A 20,743-nucleotide genomic window follows, 5' to 3' on the forward strand; every position below is an offset into this window, starting at 1 on the left:
TGTGTGTGTGTGCATGACTTTACTGTTTAAATGTCGCATTGTTTCACCATGTCACCATTTTCATGGATGCTTAGGAAGTATTATTATATTACAACCTCCACCGAAGAAGTATACCCCAACAGTAATAACAATAACGTTGACAACATTAGCAACTGGTACTACTACTACTACTATTACTACTACTACTACTACTACTACTACTACTGCTGCTACTACTACTACTACTACTACTACTACTACTACTACTACTACTACTGCTACTGCTACTACTACTACTACAACTACTACTATTACTACTAAAAAAAAATAAAATAATAATAACAGTAATAATAATACCACCTGCTGCTGCTCCTCCTCGTCCTGTCGATGCCAGGATGATGCCGCGTTGAAAGTACCAATCTGTTCTGAGTTCCTCTACCTAGAACAATAAATGTATCTATAGAATCCAGTTCTACCTGTATGGATTTGACGAGTAGCTAGCTTATCTCATTATTGGGTAACATCATTTACAGGATACGGGCACACAGGCATTCCCCCATTTACACACTTACTACGGCAGTGCTGGTCACTTTGGAATTCACTACCTATGACTTGGTGCATGACCAGCCGTGCGAGTCGGTGGCACCGTTGTCCTCTTTGAATTGAAGGGGTTTTTGTTTTTTAGGCAGGGGTTGTAAGTTCCTTTGCCTTTGTAGTTAGAGCCTCCTATAACTGGTCGAATCTAGTTTTGATATTCACGTTGTAGCTGTTTTTGATACTTGGTTGAAATTAATTCGCGCGCGTGCACACACACACACACACACACACACACACACACACACACACTCACACACACATTGAGAGAGGGAGAGTATAACATGTGTGTTTGTGGTCGTGCGCGTTACTGAGAGAGAGAAAGAAAAAGAGAAGGTTGGGGGGGGGGGGGGGGGGGGGGGGGGGGGGGGGAGAAGAAGGGGGTTTGCAAGAGGATATAGAAAGGAGGATGAAATGAAGAAAGAGGGGTGGGGAGTGGGGGTGAAGATGTGAAGGGAAGACAGGTTGGAGAATGCAATGAAAAGGCAGGGTTTGGATTTTTTTAAACGAGTTTTAATAGAGAAACATTTGAAATGTCATATGTGTTGATAGAGAGTGTTTCTTAAAAAAGAAAAGAAAAACAGTTTTTATCATCAGCGCGAATTGTCCATCAGTTGCTGTCTGCAAGTTTGTTATTATTTATGAATGAATTTGCCTCTTTGTTATTTTGCTTTTTATTGATAATTCTATTTCTATTATTTCTCGAAGCCCAACGTATTGCTGGAACAGAACAATTACAGATGTTCGTTATATGATAATCTTTGGAGAGTGAGAGATCATGTCCGAGTCTGTGATGGAGGGCAGGGGAAAACGGGCTCGAATATGTGATTGTACCCCCCCCCCCCCCCCCCCCCCCCCCCCCCCCCCCCCCCCCCCCCCCCCCCCCCCCCCCCCCCCCCCCCCCCCCCCCCCCCCCGCCCCACACACACACACAAAAGAAAGAAAATGTTTATATATGATATCATTGTAAAAAGTATAGTCGAAAGGATTATTTGAAGTTAATGTACATTTATGGTAGCACAAACGCGCACACTACACTGTCTACTACTAAACTACTACGAGCATTTCAAGTATAATATTATGATCAAGTTGATTCCAGACATAGGTAATTAGCGTGCTACTCCCCCTTGTCGATGACCGAATGGAATAAGCAAGGGAGAGAATTTGACTCGATGAAAACACACCACTTCCCGCGAGCTTGTTTACACTCCAGTCAGTCTATGTAATCCTTTGTTTATCGTCCATATGGTGGTGTGTATCAAAGTCTTTTTTCCCCTTAGATTTAATAGATTGGGCTGACTTATTTCGATCGCGCCGGTCGCTGACCTGTGCTTATTTTAGTTCCACCACTTTTGGGTTTTTTTGTTTGGTTTGTTTGTTTTTGGCTGGAATATCGATAGATACAACGTGTGCTCTTTCTTCATGTTTCTTCTTGAATTCAGGAGATTATAAGTTCGATTTAGAAGATAGTAATAGATAGGTACATTGGATATTTATTCACTTTGATAAAAAACATATTGAGTCGACTTTTCGATACTTCGTCGCAAAGGTAAGTTTGTTTATTTATTCACCTGTATATCCCACAAACGACAACTGTTAACCATGCTTCCATATCACTTGACCATAATGTAGAGTCGTGAGTGGAACGTTGTTTATTTATACTTTGTGTTGTTGGTTTTATTGACCCTTTACAACAGGGGTTCGATTACTTTACTGTCAAGTTTGTTTTTGTTTTATTTGTTTTTTTTTCCCCTGTTTTTGTACAGGACGCGGTTGTACCCGGATCAGGGCAACCAAATTTCTCATATCGTTTACATTTGCGAGACATTATTTTCGCTGTCATATTTTGAAATAAACCTGTATATATGTATGTATAATATATAAATATTAGTCCCCATTTTAATCATTTTAATAAAAAACTAAAGAACTTGAGCTTTTTTATAGCGCAATATCCAGGGGGTCCATAGCCAACAGCAACGCTTAAAATTTAGGACGAGGCATAGCGCCTGTTATGTGATATTACACGTTTCCGGACAGAGACAAGAAGGCTGTTAATGACCAGGTATTCATTTTACACCTGATTATGGTGATAGAATGTAAATAAAGAGCCTTTTCCAAAGACTCAATTATGCGCCGGCCAGAGCTGGACTCAACCCCTGGACCATCCTATCCGAAGGCGAGTGTCATACCACAACAACCACATAGCCGCGCAATATCCATATTTTGAACATTATAAATATAAAATAGCCCGCATTTTGCCAAACATTGATTAACCCCGATATGCAACTATGGGCCTAGTTTAACATTATTGTAATGGAACAATATTTTGCGTTGGTTTGAGAGTACAACAATGGGCCCATATCAATTTGGGTTTTCATACCTGAAAATTATTAGTACACGTCGCTAAAACCGTTCTTTGAAAGTAGTCTCGGGGTTTAGACTACAATTATTTACTTATTAACACATCGATTTGTGAAATAAAAGCTTTTGCTGGCCAAGATGTCTGATGTTATTTATGTCAGTGTACGGCAGTAATAGTTTATTGTATACAAACGGTTACGATTCGTCCTTCTGGTAGTATTTTCGGTATTATTTATCGTCAACAAGAATTTGCTTCTGATCGCATAATAAATAAGGCTATGTCAAGAATACAGCAGACTCTCTTAGGAGGCATAGAACCGAGGCCATAGACAGATAGTACTGTGCAGGCACTGATCACAACGTAACTGAGCTAATGCACACGCTCTTTGGCAATGGCCATTACTAGTTTTTATTGATACTTCTCTGCTCCTTTTAATGAGTAACAGGTCTAGTTGGTTGTCTGTATGTAGTCATGGTCATTAAGCAATCTCTGTACAATGAAATGCCGGGTACTATAACTATGCAGGTACTACTCCGGTAGGTAGTGTCCGTGATTTATTACTACCATATAATATCCATAATATTATAAGCCGAGCTCTCTCTCTCTCTCTCTCTCTCTCTCTCTCTCTCTCTCTCTCTCTCTCTCTCTCTCTCTCTCTCTCTCTCTCTCTCTCTCTATCTATCTATCTATCTATCTATCTATCTATCTATCTATCTCTATCTCTCTGCGTGTCGTAGAAAGATTCGTGAGTTGTGCCGGTTTAGTATCATTTAAAAGAGGTAAAGTAGATAGATAAACGGACGGTTGGATGGATGGATGGTCGGTAGGTGGGTATAATAGGTGTATAGATAAATGGGCGTTAGAGGGTAAGTTTTAGTAGCACAATGATACGCGTATTATGAATAAAATCGGTCACCGGTCATTACAGCTTCACCATGGATTTCTTAAATGGAGGCCATGTGCGTAAAGATTCCATCAAACAGGGTTAGACATCGTAGTAGGGAGGCGCATAATCGTGATGATGCAATGATTTGTATTCTCTCTCTCTCTCTCTCTCTCTCTCTCTCTCTCTCTCTCTCTCTCTCTCTCTCTCTCTCTCTCTCTCCCCTCTTCCTCTCTCTCTCTCTCTCCTCCTCTCCTCTCCTTTCCCTCCCCCCCCCCCCCTCTCTCTCTCTCTCTCTCTCTCTCTCTCTCTCTCTCTCTCTCTCTCTCTCTCTCTCTCTCTCTCTCTCCCCTTTGCCTCCCCCTTTTTTCTATTGTCTTTTCCCAGAGTCCTTAATTTACTGCCTCTATCTCTATTTCCATTTGTATTCCCCTCATCCTCCTTGACTCCACCAAATCTCCTTTTCTCATTATTCACTCCTTTTATTTTCTCATTACAGCCGGGATCTTCACACTACATAAATATAATATTACCAGTTGACGATAGCCTCCAACGTGTTATGGTTTCTTTAAATTGAATTGTTTCTGTTGCTGTTGTTGTTGTTATTGTTGTTGTTATTGTTATCATCCATCGATATAAGCTATAGAGTCAAATGTTACTGGCCAAAATATACCTGAAAAAAAGTAATATTGTAATAGCGCACAGCATAGACTATTATAATATAATAATATAGTGGCCATTAAATTCGAACACACCACTGATGTAAAACCTTTCGTCTTATTGAAAGATCAAACACATACACACACATACACACACACACACACACACACACACACACACACACAAAGAAAACAGAGCTTAGGGTTGACATTGCATTCCGTTCTCTTCTTTTCTATCTTATTATTCTTCACGGTTTTCAACAGTTAATGCTTTCTGACAAGTTTAAAAGTTTGTATTTTTTTTGTCCAAGAACAGAAGTAATTGATTGGAACAGTTGGCCAGAAAACTCGTCCTCCAAATAACGATTGATTAAAATGACCATCATCTTGTCAACGACAAAAAAAAAAAAAACCCTCAAACCTGGGACCACGGAAGTCTTCAAGGATTACCCTGGTTTGAGAAGTTTTGTCAAGATTTTGATCGATAGATATTTGGAAGACGAGTTTTCTGGCCAAATTTTTTAATACTAATATATATAATATATATATATATATATATATATATATATATATATATATATATAATATATATATATATATATATATATATATATATATATATATATATTATATATATATATATATAAATATATATATATATATATAATATATATATATATATATATATATATATATATATATATATTATATATATATATATATATATATATATATATATATATATAATATATATATATATATATATATATATATATATATTTTCAATTACGCCAACATTGAGGCAAGTACATCATTTTTATTGATAAATACTTGACAACGATTTCTTTACCACTTTGGTGCACTCACACACACACACACTCACACACACACACACACACACACATAAGAGAGAGAGAGAGAGAGAGAGAGAGAGAGAGAGAGAGAGAGAGAGAGAGAGAGAGAGAGAGAGAGAGAGAGAGAGGGGTGGGATTGATTTGTGATTGTGATGTCAGTCGTCATAATCAACATTATCGTTATCCACCATCTTTATTCATCAGCATCATTATCGCCATCATCATCATCGTAGTCGTCATTATCAAAGTCGTCATTATTATCATCAACATTTTTGTTCTTCTCTGTGACCTGTTATTCTGTCATGCCATTATGAATTAGGATTTAATTATTGTCTCATTTTCCATTGCTCTCCACTCCAATTCTTTAGAACTGGGATAATGGTACTGCTAATGTACCACCATTTATCATGATATATAATCGTTACAAATCTGTTTTATTTCATTTATTTTGAAATGAATCAATTTACAACTCAGGTTTTAGCTCTCAATAACCAATGCACAACGATAATGATAATGATGGTGATGAGGATGATTATGATGATGGCGCCGACAATGATGATTATGGTGATGATGACATGACATTAGATAAAAATTGCATATTACCCATACCCCCCAACATCATAACCCACCCCACCCCCCCCCCCCCCCCCCCCCCCCCCCCCCCCGTTCTCCAAAATTGTCTTTGGTCTATTATGCATGTAGTTTGGCAATTTTGGAGTGACGTTTTGTCATTTATTAAAGGAGAGAGGAGTAACATTATTAGTGGTTCTTGTAGTGTAAATTTATTGATACCATTTGATATTCGGGACTTTATAGACATTAAAGGTCAACAATGATATGATCGGGTATAATGAAATCAAATTTTAAAATGTCTGAAGAAAAAAAAGAAGGGGGGGGGGGGGGGCATAATCAAAGATATCGTTTGAGAAGAAAACAAGAGTAAATTATGTCAATTTCAATTGATTGAAACATCAAAACAGCAACAATAAATAATTTAATAACCCAATTAAGAATAACAAGGTGTTCACTTGTGTGTTAGCAAAGGGAAGGGAATGGTGGTGAAGGGATGTGCGAACGTTATGACAGATGATGGTGATAATCGCAGAATATTGTTTACACAGGGCAGATGTCCTATTACGAACCAAGGTCATCTGCTCTGTGTAAACTCCTTGCTACGTGCTGGTTTAAAGGATTTCTTTTTCTTTCTTGAAATTAATGTTGATCAAAATCGTTGACAAAAATTTAGCACTCCCCCCCCCCCCCCACATACACACACACACACACACACACACACACACACACACACACACACACACACACCTTCTGGTAACGTTTGACTTCAATTTCATCGATATAGAGGTATTTAGGTTGAGACTTTGTGTGACAGGCCAAGTTAGGGGGTCATCTCCATCACTGATTGTTGAACTAAAAGATATCTGTTGTGTTGAAATCGAGATAATAGCGTTTTGTCGACGATGGCATAAAAGTACTGACTTTATCCTAGTCTTAACTTTTTTAAAAAATAATTCTCCTAAAAATTGTACATTGACCAAGGTCGTCAACAAAATAGTGCACATTTATTTTTCAATCGTAATTTTCATTTCATACATATTTTGTGCTTAGCTGCTACCGGCAAGAGGCAGACTTTCTTTCCATTTCTATTACTATTATTGAGAGAGAGAGAGAGAGAGAGAGAGAGAGAGAGAGAGAGAGAGAGAGAGAGAGTATTATGATAATGTTATTATTATGGCCTCTTTATCCCTAATGCCATGTGTATGACCCTTGTCTGACAGTCCTTGTATTACAGACTCAGAGAGAGCGCTTTAATACTCTGACAGGACACCATTTCTCATTTTGGCCGCAAAACGTATTCGTCATGTGTCGACAAATTAAGGTGATCCTCCACTTGTCCAAAAGTTTCTCTAGCCAGAGACCTGTACAAAAATATATCTCGAGTTCAAGACTTATGTAAAAGTCATCTTAGCCCATCTATAAACGAAGACAAAGTTTCCAGACCAAAATTAGAAAAAATGTTGTTTGTCGTTGTGCGACAGAATGGGCATCAACGTGTGGCTTGCTTGGACCTATTAGGACCTGAATGGATGTATGACTTGGGTATGGAAGTCAGGAACAATGTGAAAACATGAAATGGAAAGAAGGAAAGCACTGGTGAACCGTTTTCAATGCTGCCAGTGAATAGCGAGTTGAAAATTGCATTTTGACAACCTTGCCATGTCAATTGAAGAATGTCAAGAATTTTTCTTTGGACGGTTTGATGGTTGGAGGACAGCTATTAATAAAAGGACGGGGAGGAATGGTGGTGTTTCGGGGGGCAAGACATTCATGTAGATGTTTGTTTTAATGAGTGCCCGCCAAGTATTTTAATGAGTGCCCGCCTTGAGTTTGAAAGCAAAAAGCTACAGAGAGTGATTAACTACGATTTCATTACTGATCTGAACAGTCCTAGCAACTTTCAGTATTCCGACTGATTTATTATTATTTCTATGTCTTTAGTCAAAGGAATTTTCTTACTGTTTTTATGTAATGCTCTTAATGTAGACCTTCATAGTTGCTTGAATTTTGTCGAAGTAAGAATTGCCAGAATTACCACCCTTGTCTTTTTGATTTAAAAAAAAAAAGAAGAGGAAACCAAACAAAACCAAACCATAGATAACGGTGATTTCCATGCCAGAATGTATGCATAGTGATTATCAAATCTCACTTCTTGGTTTTCATAGAGAATATTGTTACTACATTGTGTCCTTTAATAAAGGTTCTGTTTTGTAGTTTGACTAGAATGGATCAGTTATAAAAATACCTTGCTCAGATTTGTTTCTACATCAGGATTTCACCGATATGATACTTATTTAAGAATTCCACCAAAGGTGATGAACTACACACTGTAAACTGTAATCTTATCTTGTCTCTTAATTCATTTTATCTTATCCCTACATATTTGTTCTCTTATCAATCCCACTGTTTCCTTGGTTCATTCTAATTTCAAGTTCATTAGACTTGCTTGTCGACTTCTTGCTGAAAGGACTTCATTGTCATCAAATTACTTTATTCTTAACCCTCTCTAAGCCGCTGCTGCCCACATTCTCCCCCTCATTGATATTTTTTTTTTCATTTACATACACTTATGATGATAATGTGTCAAAGCCTGGCGTTATCCGTTAGATGTGAAAGGGTGTCTTTGTGTTGACCTGATGTCCATATCGTCACGCATCGTTGGCCAGGTTGGGGGTGAATTAATACGTTGGGCTTGTATTTCGAAGGAACGATGCTTGAAATATTTCAAGTCTGCCTTCCTACTTTGTCACATCTTAAACTCGGCTTAACGCCAAGCATAAAACCACGTCTCTCTCTCTCTCTCTCTCTCTCTCTCTCTCTCTCTCTCTCTCTCTCTCTCTCTCTCTCTCTCTCTCTCTCTCTCTCTCTGTGTGTGTGTGTGTGTGTGTGTGTGTGTGTGTGGCCATTTTGTCTTATCCTCTAGCATATTTGTTCTCTTATCAATGTGCATTTTGATCGGTTACCGGTGTTTCATATCCAATCAAAATGCACTTTACAGCGATATGTTTAGATAATTTTCACACTCACAAGTAGTTATCCTATAGAATAATAATGAGCTGCTCATGTGGTAGATATGTGATTTGTTGTGTTTTTGCTAAATTTAAGTATTGTAGTGACTTTTTGATATAAACTCAGAATTAATGGGTAGTAAAATCCCAAGACTTATATTGGCTGATTCTTATTTTTGATCACAATAATCTAAAGGTTATTTAGTTGAAGCTTTCACTCACGTGTTTGTCATTTGTGCCTTACAACTTTATATTTTCTTTTCTATTTATATTTTTCTAGCCTTTGTTTAATGTCCATTTAATATATTATTTCTGACAACTTTTCTAACTATCTGTTTGCCTGTATGGACTGTTTTCTCATTCTAAAATAACTTTTCATCACCCCAAACCTATTTTACACAGTTTATAGTTATTATCCCCTAACCCCCTTTTCCCCTAGAGTTTATGGCCATCTCCTCCTCTCTCATCCTGTCAATGCCATCTCGTCATAATGGACTCCAGTGTGGTTGAGGGTTGCCATAATGATTATTGCCCACATAGTACATATCTACCTTGAAAATAATATTGTACAAGTCTGTGGTGTAAGCGGATTTGGGGTCTCCAGTCTCCACCATTTTGCCCTAGTTTTAGTTGACATCGTGTGATACCTACAACTACAATGTAATGTTGCTATGCCGTCGCCATGCCAGCATTCCAGTCTTTTTCCTTACCATTCCATCATCATCTTCCCGCCACGCCTTGAGCATTGTGGGATTTCGTAACGGATTTCGCCATAAGCTTGCTCTTTTCCATTCGGTCTGGCTTGTCAAAACCTTGCCGAAGGCTCTTATCCACCATCATTATTTTCACTCTCAAAAATTCTTTTTTGGTTTGTTTGTTTGTTTTGCGGACCAATACCAAAAGGGTTAGCATTATCTGCTTTTGATGACTGGAATATCCCGACCCTACCCATGGTCCCCATCATCCATGTTTCCCAAAATTGGGCACATGTTCCAATATCCGCGTCGTGTCCTTAATAATCATCATGCAGCTCAGTCTACACTTAATATTACACGAACCAGTTACATAAATAACAATAAAGAAATTATATCATCTCTCTCTCTCTCTCTCTCTCTCTCTCTCTCTCTATATATATATATATATATATATATATATATATATATATATATATATATATATATATATTATATATATATATTATATATATATCTTTGAATTCCCCTATCTATCTATCTATCTATCTTTCTATCTTTCTTTCTATCAATCTATCTATCTGTCCATCTGTATTTATATTTATCACATCTCTCTCTCTATTTCTCTCTCTCTCTCTCTCTCTCTCACACTCTCTCTCTCTCTTAATTCTCCTATCTATCTATCTATCTATCCATCTGTCCATATATCTAACACATCTCTCTCTCTCTGTCACTCTCTCTCTCTCTCTCTCTCTCTCTCTCTCTCTCTCTCTCTCTCTCTCTCCTTACTTTGTCAACTGTTGTTGCTAAATCAGTTGTGTTCACCGAACGATCCAAGAGATGTACCGCTTGCTGTAGAGTGGTGTTGGACTTCAATATTATAGATCTATTACGCAAAAATACTCAAATCTCAGCTGATCTGTTTAGGTTTTTTCTTTCTTTCTTCTACCAACAACAATAATAAAAGCAGAATGAGCAAGTCTTGCGCCTTTCATCGTGTACACCTACGCTATAGATGCGTGTGTGCTCCTTATCTCTTCTGGGTTATCCTTTAGCACGGTCTTCCCTTTCTTAGTAAGGTATAGTTTGGACATTTTTATTGTTATTATTATTTTTTAATAGGGTCTACTTGGTAATAAATAATTGGAGTGATAAGGATAAAACACGTAATGGGGGTTGGGGGGGGGGGGGGTTGTCCGATCGGTCAATGATCATTTGCGTTATGTCACCAAGGGCTATTGGCCTCTGTGGGTCGTTACTTGTGACAATAAAAACGACGTAAAGATAGTAAGTCTTACTTTTTAAAAATGAATTGTATTTGCTTGCTCGTTTGCTTGGATTTTTTTTTTTTGTTTGTTTGTTTGTTTAAGAAAACCAACAAAGCTTTCAACCCCCTTGGTGTCATTGTGTAAATCATATTCCGTGTACACAAGAAATGAATTATTGGGACTAGATGGGATAATGTATCTATCTATCTATGTATGTATGTTTTATATATATATATATATATATATATATATATATATATATATATATATATATATATCCATCCATCCATTATTAATTTGTCAGCCTGTCATTTTGATCGTCTGTATAATACATTATCAATTATATCAATAACGACACAGCACTTTGTACCCATAAATTCTATATAAATTATTGTGAGATGAAGTTAATGTTCCATTAATCGGTCGAGTTTATTTCCGATGATTGTGACCAAACAGGTTTGTGTGGTTTTCACTGGGGCCCCTCTAGGGATGATGTCTAGCAGAAGCACAATCAAGATGAAAATCAAATTGTCCGCCATCGCATGATCAGTAATTGAACAGGTAATTTGCACAATAGTCATGTGGTATTGTGCAAAGGAAGCGCGCGGGAGTGAGGGGTCACAGGAATTCAACTGCATAGTTGCGGCTTTGTGGTCTTGTGGTATGACACCCGCTTTCGGATCGGAAGTTCCTGGGTTCAAGCCTCGCACGACGCATAGTTGAGTCCTTGGAAAAGGCTCTTTACTCACATTCTCTCGCCGTACTCAGGTGTAAAATGAGTACCTGGCCGTTAACAGCGTTGTCAGTGTCTGAAAAGAATTGTGATATTGCCTAACAGGCGACATGTCTCGTCCTACATGTTAAGCGTTGCTGTCGGTCATTTACATATCTGTGTGTGTGTGTGTGTTTGTTTGTTTGTATGTGTCATGGCCCTTCTACATTCAATTTGTTTATTGTTCTTTAAAAATGTGTATTGATGTCATTGCAAATTCATCCCTTGGCAATCGTCCAACGTATGTCGTATTTGTCAATACCAATCTGTCATTTAAAGAAAAGAAAAAGGCTCTAAGAGGAAAATAAACAAAGCTAATCCTTGAGCATCTGCTCCAGCTTTATTAAAATATAAATTACTATTTTTATAGCATGCGGAAAGAGGATTTGAGTCTCTCACATGGATCAGAGAATAAGCCATTATTTCATATTATGTTAAAATGCAATTGTGTGTGTGTGTGTGTGTGTGTGTGTGTGTGTGTGTGTGTGTGTTTGTGTGCTCGCGCGTGTTTGTGTACTAATAATATATACATACAAATCCTTGACACACACATAAACGCAAACTGCCCTCGGGCAATAGTCTTAGCAACAGGACGGTATGAAATCCAATATTATTATGTCGAGAGCGTTAAGTGCTTTTAATTTTCATAAATCTTCACGGTGTCATGACCTTACATGTTTTTTCTTATTTTTGTCTAGGGTGAGGTGGGGGGGGGGGGGGGGGGGGGGCTGAAATAGGAAATGGTATAATTAGACCGCTGGGTATTAGGCTGAAATGTATATTTTCAAAATTTAAATAAAATTTTCTGGGACCTTAGGTTGTCTGACCTTTTTCGGGTAAACAGAAAGTTTGGGTTCGATTCACTGGTATTTATCGTTTTTATATGCATTGACTGCTGCTATAACACATAGTTGTCCATATCGAAAAAAGTGAAGGATGACAACGTAATTACTTATCGACATATTTCTACAAAATTCTGTTGAGTATACCAAAGGATTCACAATCCACTACAGTTTTGTTTGGAATAATTTTTTTCATTATTATTCCATTTCAACAATTGACTGTTCGCCCGTTACTAGCTAAGCATTAACCAATCAGAATATTTCCTGCCATTTACCCCGTTTCGTCCTCTTGACTATTTATTTTCTATATATGAAAAGGCAATAGATACCATTAGAGGGCCTATACACGCTCAGTTTTCATACAGGGACGATCGAGGGACAGGCACGGCTGAAGCAAATCGTAGTGAAAACGCAATGTGTGTGGCGAAATACCTGGGCGACGAACGGAGGGACGGTCGGTCGCATGCAAAGCCCGCCTTGCTTAATATGTATATGTTTTTCAAGGTGATCGGCGACCATCGGCAGTATAAAAAATTGGGCAATTTTCTTCTCTCGGATTTTCGCTGTTTTGACGTCAGATTTCTGATCAGCGTCAAATTTACAATAGGTTTGATACCAAGAACTATGTTTTTAGTCCAAAAATTGATGAAATTAGAAATAAATTTTAATTAATAGTGAGGCCACGTGGCCGACAGAACAGTGCCCCTCCCTGTTCTGTGATAGGGTCTAGTGGTATGACTCTCGCTTTCAGATCGGAAGGTCCAGGTTTTGAGACCCGCTCTTAGTGGCGCAGAGTTGAGTCCTTGGAAAAGGCTCTTAACTCACATTCTCTCACCGTACTCAGGTGTAAAATGAGTACATGGCCGTTCGTTGTCTTTGTCGGGAAAAAAAATATTGTAATATCGCCTGACAGGCGTCATGTCTCTTCTCTGTTTAGTATTGCTGTTGGATTGGGACCCCTTGTAAAGCGCTTTGAGCACGTCTAGTGGATATTCCGCCAAATAAATGCTGTGTTATTATTTTTTTAAATAATATTTTTTATAAATTTTGAGTCATGAAAAGGTAGATGAACAAAAGGTTTCGTTCTTGATCACCGTAAAATTTATAATGGATTTCATACAAAATAAAACAGTTTTCCGACTTTCGTAATTTCCAATGTAATATGACAGTTATTATCGTTATTAGCCTTTTAAATTAAAAAAAAATTACTTTTTTTTTTTTTTTTTTGTACTTTTTTTTTTTTTTTGTACTTTTTTTTTTCTCTCCTCGTTGACCGGACATCGCGGTCGACCTTGACACAAACTTAATTTGGGATTGACAGATGCCTTGACTACGTGATGGCAGGGGTGGGCATTGATACCAACACAAAAAATTGGATGTAACCTTGAATTATAGTCTACAGACAACCTCCCACCAAAAAAAAAAAAGAGCTGTGTGCGTATGGAGGGGAAGGGGGGGGGGGGGGGGGGGTTGCGAGTAGTCCCGAGGAGTGCCCGCTTAACCTGCCACGGGAGCACTGTCGATCTGTTTTATAAATGATAATAATAATAATAATAATAATATAATAATAATAATAATAATAATAATAATAATAATAATATAATAATAATGATAATAATAATAATGATGGTGATATATAATAATAATAATAATAATAATAATAATAATAATAATAATAATAATAATAATAATAATAATATAATAATAATAATAATAATAATAATAATAATAAATAATAATGATGGTAAATAACAAATCTTTATTGTCCACAAAATGGAAAAATGTCCGTGGTCTACGTTGCTTTTAAAATTAAATCTGATTGCAAATGTATTGATGTTATGCGTATTGGATTGGAAATATACTCACGACATCTCCTTCGGAGTATGACATACTAACACACACAACTGCCAACTCGAACGTTTATAGTCTGATTGATATAATTTAGTGATAAGTTAATTATAAAAATGGCTGTCTAAAAGCAATAACAACGGGTTGACTAACGTCAAATTCATTCCTTCTATTGATGCTCTGTGTTAACAAAGTCCGCCAGCCAGAAATAAAGCTCCAGCCCAAAAATCTACACGGAACCTCGAACGTTTATAGTCTGATATATTTTAATGAGAACTAATCATAAAAATGGTTGTCTAAAAACAATAACAATGAGATGAGTGACGTCAATTTGGTTCCTTCTATAAATATCCAAGAACTTTACTCACTCCATCCGCTCTCTCCTCCTTCAATACATATGTATCTATTCTCTCATCACTTTCTTGTGCGGCTATGCATGTGGTCTTGTGATATGACACTCGCCTTTGGATCGGACGGTACTGGGTTCGAGTCCCGCTCTGAGTGGCGCATAATTGAGCCCTTGGAAAAGGATCTTTACTCGCATTCTCTCACCTTGTTCACGTTTAAAATGAGTACCTCACTGTCGTCTCTGTCGGGAAACAATTGTAATATCGCTTAACAGTCATGTCTCGTCTAACTTTTTTTGCTGTTGGCCAAAGACCCTTATAAAGTGATTTGAGCACCTTTATTGAATATAGCGGTATATATAGCGCAAGTAATTTCTCTCTCTCTCTCTCTCTCTCTCTCTCTCTCTCTCTCTCTCTCTCTCTCTCTCTCTCTCTCTCTCTCTCTCTCTCTCGACTGGCTACATTATTATAGCTATTGCTACATATGATGTATTGATGCTATGAGTTTAGCTAAAATGCTCACACCATCCGCCAGTCGGAAATAACGTACCGTCACACAAAACTACCAGTAACCTTGAACGTTAAAAGTCTGACTGATACAATTTAATGAGAACTAATTACCAAAATGGCTGCCTTAATACAATAACAAAGAGTTGAATGATGTCAATTTCATTCCTTCAACAGTCTGATATAATTTAGTGAGAAGTAATCACAACTGTGCGCAAGATGAAAGATAGAATAGAGAGACAGTAACTGGGACCGGTTCTGTCGACCACATAGCCTCACTATTAATTAAAAGTTATTTCTAATTTCAACAATTTTTGGAGTAAACACACAGTTCTTAATATCAAACCTATTGTAAATTTGACGCTGATCACGAATCCGACGTGAAAACAGCGAAAATCCGAAAAAATATTGTCCACTTTTTTATAATGCCACGCCCCGATCGCCGTACGCCTCGAAAAAGACCTCACCGGTTGTTGACAAAAATCATCTCCGACTGACGACAGGGATCGGGTCACAGCGACCCAGCCGTGCCTGTCCCCAGATCGTCCCTGGATGAAAACTGAGCGTGTATGGGCCCTCTTAGTAAAGTACATGCCAAACACACAAATGGGCCAGGTCTCGTCAGTGATTATTTCTCATAATATTTTGACATACTGATAAAGAAATTGCATCGCAAAACCTGACGACTTGATGCGTTGTATTTTTTTTCAATAATCTGTGTTAAAATTGTGAGTGGTGCTCAGGATCTATTTGCTGTTTACTCCGGGTGATAGGCAAGCACTTAAGGTGGCTTTGGGTCTTCGGTTCACGGTCAGTGGTTGATTTCAGGGTCAATATATACTTTTATTAAAAAATTTCGAGTCAAAAATGAAACAACGTAAATTAAATGTATTTGACTGGTTTTAATAAAGAATACGATAACTGACGTAATTTTCAAAATTGTATTCATTGGATGCTGATTGAAGAACTGAAGGCTCATACTATAAGAAAATAGTTTTAAAAACCATCCATGTCAATAGCTTGACAGGCATAGCAACAAGAGATCACAGAGGAACCATCAAGAGGATTCAATAGTCTGATGTCACGTCCGCCCAGCAACGAGCAGTTTAGTTCTAAACAAAGAAATCACTAAATAAATTACCCCCCTCCCCCCCCCCCCCCCCCCCCCCCCAAAAAAAAAAGAAAAAAAGAAGAGGAATTGCAGCTTTCTGAAATATGCGACATAAGCAGGTTTTGAAAGTCACATCAATGAAAAGGTTTGTGGACAAACTAACAAACAAAAAGGAAAGCTGTTTAGTCAATGTGCACTACTGAGGGATGTTTGACTTTTGCCATTTTTGCCTCCACGGGCCTGGCGATAGTGTCACGATGTCCAGCAGTTTGTATCGCTTTTAGCAACACATATTAACACATATTATTGATATTGTCGTACATATCGATCTATCTATTATTGATTTCCATTATTGTGGTGGGTCGTGAAACAATAGGTTTTATGATAGAATATTACTACCAAGATTTTGTACAATCTATATGATATTTAGAGTATTATTATCAAGATTTTGTACAATCTAACCCTGAGGTCAGCAATATTTCACTCCATGTAAAAATAAATAAATTACAAGTTAATCATTCATCTGAAATGGCGTTGAAAGGGGAGGGAAAATCATTTGCAAAAGGAATTGAATTATAATAGTAATAGTGGTTAAGCTTCGACTCTGCCACATATTTGATTGGGATAAATTTTACAATATTGTGCCTGGATACAATAATTTATTTTTTTTAGTCTGTTGGAGTTGTTTGTTTTTAGATTTTTTTTTTATTTGCTTGTTTGTAAAATTTTATTTCACATTTATTATTTTATTTTTGCTTTTTTCATTTAAAAATTTGGTTTGTTTTGTTTTCCCTTGCTATGTTCTTTTTAAAACCGTGACAAATGGCTTAATACTTATTTCATCTCACATAGTGTTTTTCTTTTTGTCCCTCGAGGCAATTGTCGTCCTTCTTTTGCTTCCAAATGATTACTTGCATTTTGCGTGGGGTTCTATTCGTTTTACCATCCATCCCCATTTAGCAAATTCATTATGACTACCAAATAAGCGGTCGTGGACGCAATACCCTCCTTAGGAATTCAACTATACAAATCACTGACATGGAATCACTGAATATTGATAATATTGTGGCAAAAGTAAATCATACCCTTGGCTTCCTGAGGCGGAACCTGTACCAGTGCTCCCCAAAAGGTGGAAAGAGCAGGCATACACTGCTTTAGTCAGAACTGTATTCGAATACGTGTGCACAGTGCGGGATCCAAGGTCACATCAAGAAAATTGAACAAGTTCAAAGGGCAGCTTCGAAGTTTGTCACCAACAATTACTTCCGCGAACCAGGACGCGTTACTGAGGCCCTGAAATTGTTGCAGTGGAAAACACTGGAGAGTAGGCTATCTATCTATCTATCTATCTATCTATCTATCTATCTATCTATCTATCTATCTATCTATCTATCTATCCATCCATCCATCCATCTACTAACCAAGCGCCTTGTAACTTCTGGATCCACACTGAACCCCAATCAATGTGCATTTAAATACCCTTCCATCGACAGATACCTTTGTAATACATTTTATAATACCAAATGCATTAGAGGGTTTAAGTAGCGCAGAGGCACGCAGGTGATGTCAAGATTAATTATTTTTTTATTGTCCATAAATATGGCAATTTGTCATTTAGTTACACTTGCTATAAAATTGCTCGATAATAATGAAATATGCATTGACGAAATACATCGTACAGAAATTCCTATCTTCTCACTTTTCCTCCCTTCCTCTCTCTCTCTCTCTCTCTCTCTCTCTCTCTCTCTCTCTCTCTCTCTCTCTCTCTCTCTCTCTCTATCTATCTATCTATCTCTCACTCTCTCTCTCTTTCTTCCCCCCTCCCCACTCTCTCTCTTTCTCTCTCTCTCTCTCTCTCTCTCTCTCTCTCTCTCTCTCTCTCTCTCTCTGTGTGTGTGTGTCTATCTATCTATCTATCTATCTATCTATCTATCTATCTATCTATCTATCTATCTATCTATCTATCTATCTATCTATCTCCTGATGTTGGGGATGGGGGTATAAATTACAATAACATAAAAGCAGTTCAAACGTCGTTGTATTGCAAATGTTGCTGTGTACTCTGAGGAGACAAAAGTAGTTAAATGTATAACTATAACCAATGCAAATAGTAAAAGTCCTCTTGATCCTCATTTTAGCACCCTTCTCTACATCATCGCAACTATAATGATCACTTCGTTTTCCTCTTTGTGTTGAAATCTTTTCAGCAACGTATTAGCTCTGTTGAAAATTTGCGTAGTTGTCTGTATATAGGCCAATGCCTTAGTTTTAGGTGGCAAAATACCCCCCACCAGGAGTTTTAAACGTTTTCTATTTTCTCCATCTCGTTATCTTACTTTTGAGATTGAAAGTGCGAGAGAAGTAAGATTAAGATAACAAGGAGAAGAGAAGAGTGAGCGAGAGAGAGAGAAGAGAGAGAGAGAGAGAGAGAGAGAGAGAGAGAGAGAGAGAGAGAGAGAGAGAGAGAGAAAAGGGGTAGGCGGGGGTGCTTGAATGGTAATATTGCAGTGTCTTCATTTACTCTCATTATTATTATTAATATTCTTGTTTGTTAATGACGTTGAGTATGTAATGTGATTTATAAAAGGACAGGGGTCCATGATTGCCGATTTTTTATAGCGTGAAAATGATAGCAAACTACCATTCGCGATATTTTGTATGTTTTGAATTTTTGATAGCTGTTGACTGTTTTTGTAATTTAGATTGGAATTCATTTGTCAGACAAGATTTAAATCACTAGATATACAGGGTGATTGAAAAGTAACTCCCTATTTTTTAGATAACGATGATATATTTTCGAACTAGAAATCCTACAATTAGTGAACATGAGAAGAAAGCGTATTGCTTGGAGTTTTATTTAAAATTCGATATGGGAATCAGCATTCGCCAATATAATAGCTTCTCAGACCGACCGGGAACCACATAAATTGAAACTGTTGCGGGATGGAAGTCATAATTTCAAGTATTTGCCTTTCAAGTTCCTCCTATGTCGTTGGTTTGGTTTAGTGAACCAACCCCAAAATTTTAAAAAAGTATGTGGAATACCGCTTCAACACTCCAGAGGATATCTTTAAAGATCAGACAAATCTTCAAACCAAGCCAACATCATCTCTCCAGACTAATATCGCAGTTTTGGCAGAGATTGCTTAACAATAGTGCAGCTTCCAAGCACGCCATTTAAGCTTATTTTAAAGCATACTTTGTACATAGTACTTTCCCGTACCGCTTGTCGAGTTGACTTTTTCTGACTCACACATTTCCTTGAACAGCTTGCACTACCACCGGGTCTCTGAAGGTGGAAATGCGACCGCTTCTTGGAATATCTCCCACAAAAGCTGTGGTGATGATTCTTTCATGACAATTTCTGATCGTCTTAGTTTTAGCATAAATTTGATCATGGACTTGATCAACGGATCTCTAAACTTCGTAACGTTCCTGTAGTATAGGACGTCCAACCATTTTAATGGGGCTTGGAAATTTCAAACAAATTAACAGAACATAGATTTAATTACCATGATATATCAAGGAACACACACAAACAAATCAACAGATCTGAAAAGATAACGAGGAGATATATAAAATGTAACATACACAAAAATGTTGAGAAAAAATATTACATTTGAATAAATGAAAAGTATTTTAAGGTAGGGAGTACTTTTCAATCACTCTGTATACATGTGGGCGTGATTCTCTACTTGTGATAAATTCAGCTGATAGAATCATGCGCAAAGCAACTTCTCTCATTTAATCTGGTGATAATCTTCCGCGGATTCGCGGAATTCTGGGATTTTTGGGATTTTCTTTGAAATGTTCAGCTGTTTTTGCAGTGTCAAACATTTTCTATGAAAAGCACTGAGGTGGCTCCATGGCAGAACGATGAAAAAGTCATCATCATGTCTTGTGTTAAATTTTGACATTTGTGCTCATTTACATAAATTTTGGTGACACACGCGTTTTTATGACGTCAGTCTACCCGGGATTACACCAAATGTCAAAGTGACACAAGGCCAGTGGTTTCCTTGGATGAATAGATGTTGGGTAGGGATTGGAAAGAAAAAAAATAGAAAATCAGTTTATAATCTCTCTCTCTCTCTCTCTCTCTCTCTCTCTCTCTCTCTCTCTCTCTCTCTCTCTCTCTCTCTCTCTCTCTCTCTCTCTCTCTCTCTCTCTCTCTCTCTCTCTCTTTCTCTCCCTCTTACCAATATGTCTCTCTCAACCACTCTTCTATCTTCATGTTATGTTTTGAGAAGTCATCTTGCCATAGAAAAATAATCAAGGGTTATGATCGACTCGAAAAGCAATTATTCAAATTATTTTTAATTTATTCTTTTCCTTTGTTTAGATAGACTATGTTTTGCAAGCTGTTAGATATTCACGAATCTAATATATAAACTGCATATCCACTAGGTTACAGTAACAACGGTTGTGCTTTGTAAAGTTAAAA

General features: G+C 37.4%; 1 protein-coding gene across 2 annotated transcripts in view; it reads left to right on the forward strand.

The window, feature by feature from the left end:
• The window catches only part of LOC144977155 (uncharacterized), a 115,664-nt gene that overhangs the window by 22,949 nt on the left and 71,972 nt on the right, over positions 1 to 20,743 (forward strand). Inside the window, exon 1 of one of the 2 annotated variants that reach the window (XM_078922022.1) lies at positions 1,740 to 2,122. The exons of the other annotated variant lie outside the window; for it this stretch is intronic. The gene's annotated coding sequence lies outside the window, so the exon portion shown is untranslated. Of the gene's footprint in view, positions 1 to 1,739; positions 2,123 to 20,743 lie in introns of those variants that run through there. 2 annotated transcript variants of the gene reach the window in all.

The sequence above is a fragment of the Berghia stephanieae genome, chromosome 7 (genome assembly GCF_034508935.2).
Source record: "Berghia stephanieae isolate SIO BIC M18660-M18661 chromosome 7, UCSD_Bste_1.3, whole genome shotgun sequence".
In the NCBI taxonomy this organism is placed as follows: domain Eukaryota; kingdom Metazoa; phylum Mollusca; class Gastropoda; order Nudibranchia; family Aeolidiidae; genus Berghia; species Berghia stephanieae.